Genomic DNA, 5245 nt, shown 5'->3' with positions numbered 1-5245 from the left:
AAGTAGAGGAAGACGAGGAAAAAGAAAAAGAGGGAGAAGCGTCGAGGGATGGTATCGTGCGCTGCTGCCATGCTGCCACGATGGCTCGTCAACGTGTCTTGGCTAACTAGGGATCTACCACCTACTATCACCCACTCTCACCCCTTATTCACTGCGACTACCACTTTGACCCCACTCCATCATGGGCCGGCCTTTTCGTCGCTCTCTTTTTTCCTCCACCACGCCTCACTTTCTTCCACGCACCTAACGTACTGCTCTTCCACGTGTGTCTACCCCTACCCTCGAGCAACGTTAACCTTTCGTCTACGCTCGCATTCGGCAACGCGTTTGCCAACGAGATTCGCAGCACTTTTCAATTTCGCTCCCGTTTAAACCGCGGATCCACGCGTTTTCTGTTCCACGATGTTTGCCCGTGCAGCGCAACGTTCGAGTTCGCTGCTGAACGGAATTTTCATCGTTTCCATTGCCAAACGATGCGCCTTAATTTCTATACATTCAGTCTGTTTCTATGTACATCGTCGGCTACGATCGTCGAGCTCTCGCTTCGCTCGCTGATTCATCTTGTCAAGGCGAATTTTTACCTGTAATATTTGCGGAGAATTCGAACGGTCTGTCGAATTTTCCTTCGATTCGTTATTCGGTGGTAGAGGCGTCGAAGCGGCTACACGGAATGGTAGAAAAGAAACGAGCGATAAAATTGTAAGATTCGACTATTCACCGATTTTCAAGAGCGAAGAAAGAAAATTCCCATGCGCGACCTATCGCACTGCCAGCGATATCCGTTACAAGGTAGAAGAAGGATGCGCGGAAAGAATAGGGGCAAGGTGGACGCGAGAGGACGCGAGGAAGAACCGTTTGAACGATATCCATGTCCACGGGCGTGTAAAACGCGAGACGTCTGGTTGGAATACACGGGTTGGCCGTCGTCGATGTCGACGACACGGGATACTAATGGTTCGTTGGGCGATCGGCGATCGGTGATCGGTGATCGGCGATCGGGGCCCTCCTTCGCCTGTCTGCTTCGCCTCTACTACACCGGTATCCCCGTTGCCAGGCCGGGACGGGCAACTAGGATATTATTTTCTTCAGATACCATTACCACGCCGATCACGGTGGTCCTGCCTCGCAGACGAGTGGCCTCGATACCCTCGAGATCACTCGCTTGTAATGCCTTCCCTTTCGTCGATTATTGACCAGTGAACGGTGAGCCCGGCTGCCAAACACTCCGAGGCTACCTATTCCACTTGTGACCCATCTACGGCCACCCTTCGCGACCGCGCGCTCCCATGCCCGTTTTCTCAAACCGTGTCTCCTCGTACTCCGGCCTTTTAACGGCGAGCCTGTTTCGCAAGCCCGTCAAAAGTCAAAAGTTTCCCTTACCTTGTATATCGTTTCTGCAAACGGCAACTTTTCCGTCTTCCTTCCGGTATCTCGCTTAAATCCTACACTCGCGAAGAGTGTACTACTTTGTTTATTAACCTATCGAGCAAGCTCGACGAACGAGCGAGATTTGCCAGCTCGTCGTTCGGCGCGCTTTACGCGCTTCGTCGAGATCGTTGCTCCGTTTTTGCGAAAAGTCCGTCGGGCCTTGCAGATCGGGACAACGCGAGTGCGAAACCCGCGGTTTAATTAGGCGTACGCGTTTAGCCGTGCCCGTTTATTTGCACGTTAAATTCACGTAACTCGATACCAGCGTTAACGTCCGGTTTAAATACCAAGCCTCTGTATATCGTTATCAAATCGCGTCACTCTCGTCGATTCGTCTAAACGCGTTACAACGCACGATCGTATGGTTGCGAGCAACGAACAAACTAATGCTTTTTCCTAGCGTTTGTGATATTTCTTTCAAATTTAATATCGTATTTCTGTAATTCTTGTAATTCTATCGTTACTAAATATAAAACCGCCACGATAGGAAGGTAAACTAAGCTAAAGGTTAGGAAGGGGTAACAGAGGTTACATTCCGTTCTATCCGAAGCATCTGTTAATCCGTAAATTACCTTGAAAAGAAACTGTAATAGTCGCATCGCGACCACCTTTCGATTCGCCGTTGCTACCGTAACTAGATTAATCGTTTTCAAGTTGGAAGGAAAGAAGAAGCGCTGTCAAACTTTTTTCTTCGACGAGATGAGAATATCTTAAGCTATGTTTTTTACAATGTCAAACGCAAAGTCTCCGATGCGAAAGATAGGAATAAACGTATAGAAAGTTTCTTTGCGACGAGACGAGTGATTTGTTTTCCGGGCGAGCGACGCTGCAAGTTGGATGGAAGTTGGTTAGGCGATAGTTAGACGGTAGACGATGGAGATCGGAAAAAACGTAAAGTGGCCGATGGCTGGAAACGCGGTCTCTCACGAGGCCGGGCGCATCCGACTATCGAATGTCTCGACGTAATCGCGACCGTCAGGCCGGACACCTGACTACTGTAGTTCCGATGTGCACGCAGGAAGAGGAAGTCGACCGCATGGCACCGATCGTTCCGGCGTCCACCGTGTGTCGTCGACGCGAACCGTCCAGTCCGTCCGAGCTCTGCGTATTTTTCGATTCGTTATAACTCTACCTACGTGGCTCCGTGTCGCTTACCGTTTACAGCGAATACGCTTTTATCGAAAAGAGATTGATCCGTATGGAGGAAAAAATACACCTAGCTGCGTGTCGTACGCACGCGGAAAGACGCGCGAAAGAACGACGAACGAAATAAGAGCGTAACGCTATCAACGTTTATTCGTTCGAAAAGTTTCGCGTCCGACGCTGGAAAACTGGTTAAAAGCGACGCTTCTCCGCTTCTCGATTGCTAACGCGTACTAACGGTATAAATGTACGAAACGGTTTGTACGATGAAACCTTTCGCGAAGGAGAAGGCGAAAGGACACGGAGGAAGGATTTATAAAATTGAAAAACACGAAAAACACGAAAAACACGCGAGAACCTCGATACAGGCGTAACAGAGAAGAGGGGGAAGAGGGGAAAGCGAGAAAGAAAAAAAGCGGCCAGAGGGTGTAAGAAGGATGGGAGTAGAGGGTCGCGTAGAAGAACTCGCAGTACGCCGAGTGCACAACACCCTGGGTATTGGCTTACGCTTCCAACCGATCGGGCCCGTGGTATTTACGCAGGACCCCGTAGAAAACCGGACCCCGCCTTCGTCTCTGTCGATGGTAACGCGCGATTCCACGCAACTGTAACGTTTCCAACGAGTTCGAGCGGTCGCTGTAAGGGTCGGGTTAGACCCGACAGGGTGGTGCGCGACCACCACGATGACCATCGAGTGACCGCGCGAGTCGCGCGAAACGATCGTACGGATTTAATCGTTCGACCAACTAGTTGCCGCTTATATCGAGACCGGAAGAACTTGGTTTTCGTGACAAAGTTCGCTAATTTTCGGATCGTAGCTCGAATCTAGAAAACGAAAGATAAACGAAGGAAGACAGCGCCAAAACGACGGCGTTCGAGGCAGATTCATTTTCGTTCACATCGTCGAATCGTTGTTTCGCAGGTAAAAATTTGATCGTATCGATAGAGCGACCACAAAATTTGCACGAAACGTTTACGCTCGATTTCCCGATCTCGAATCATCGATTCAGAGGCAGAGATAGCCCGTGGCGCGTAGCGTCTATGGCAACGAGAATCGGTCGGTCTTCCAACCCTCTTCGAGGGAGCATCGCAGCCAACCACACACCTGTGTTTGCTCGCACCTGAAATCAAACGGACGATTACATTCCCGCGATCGTTCTACCGGCGATATCGAAAGAAACAGACACGCGTCGTACGTATGCCGATCCGCCTTAATCGCGTGCGCGCGTTAAGCGACTACGCGAGCCGGGTTGCATCCGTTGTCGCGCCGCTTGTCTCGCCGGGTGCTCGTTTCTTAAATACTTTCGACAAATATAATCGCAGTACGTGGGGTGTACGTAAAGTGTACGTAGGGTGTACGCAGGGATTCGTAGGTACGTTCGTTTTCGTAGAAACGCATCTCGTTCGCGCTCGGTTTCTCCCTTTTCGTCTGCAAAATGAAGCGATACGGATACGGAAAACTAGCTTCTTTTACCTGAAATTTGCTCTTAACTCGCCGCTAGTTACTCGATTATTCGATCATAGCAGGGTTAAACGTATCCGAATTCGCGTTTTCCGAGCAAAAGTTCCTCGAAATTCGATTTATGTTCGATTTTCTATTTTCTGTTTTCTTTTCTGTGCTATCGTGTAACGCGTGGCGCGTCTACGGCGAACTACGGCGTACAGTAACCAGCGGTGTAGGTCGATAGAAGAGCAGGAAACCGGCCGTCCATTCAAAGTTGAATGATTAACCCTCGTGACGAGATGACAGTGACGGTATTGTTCGCGATCAAAAGTTCCTCCCACTGGTGCCCATCTCCCTTTGCTAAAGTGATTGCGCATCGGATAATCTCCACCGTTGGGATAGAGCCTGCTTTCGACGATCGAGATGTTACTAAATACGTCACGGCTGCTTAATTACATTTGCGGCGAACCACCTCTCGCGGCTGCACCAGCTTCCAGATACCGTGTAACTGGAAGAACGCGGTATTCCAAGACGACGTATCGCCACGTTTTTACACATTTTTCGCATTCGATGCGCGTATATCGTGGAAAATCAATTTCCAAGTTTCATCGGCACCGTAACGAGACGTCGCTTGCATCGACGACATTACATCGGTGAAATTTTAAACGCATCCGAAAGCGTGCATAGCAATTACCAGATACTTGTTGCAAGCATATACGCTTTGCACACGCTTTGCCAAAGTGTCTATGTTGTCTGTGTTTCTTCGATTCCAGTCATTCCACGATCACCGATAACCCCACATATACGATCGTTGCCAGAAGATTTGCAAACGCGGCCGCCTCTTTGGTCGTTGGAAATCCCATCGGATGACGAGATAGCGATCGGACGATGGCTTATTGCGTTCTTTGTTCGAGCAAAGATCTTTGGCGTATGCGGTGACGGTGGCGGCCGGCTGGCACGCGCCACGTGTAATTCAATCGGCTATTTCGACGACCAGCAACGGCGGAACCGAGCGGCCCGGAAAGTCGACAAGGTTTTAATCCTCGAGAAAACTGTTACGAACACGGGGCGTGCTCGCTAATCGCGCCTCGCGAGTCTCGCCTTATTTTCTTAGTCGGCTATCTGCTAGGACAGATGCTAGGCCGTGGTCTCTGCCTCGCGTCTTCCTTCAACCCTTTCTCAAAATACGAAACTCGACACCAGCCGTGAATGTTGTAGCCAAATTGCCGC

Source organism: Bombus huntii, chromosome 15 (assembly GCF_024542735.1).
Source record: "Bombus huntii isolate Logan2020A chromosome 15, iyBomHunt1.1, whole genome shotgun sequence".
Lineage (NCBI taxonomy): Eukaryota > Metazoa > Arthropoda > Insecta > Hymenoptera > Apidae > Bombus > Bombus huntii.
The sequence above is the reverse complement of the archived record's forward strand: the minus strand, read 5'-3'. Positions refer to the sequence as shown.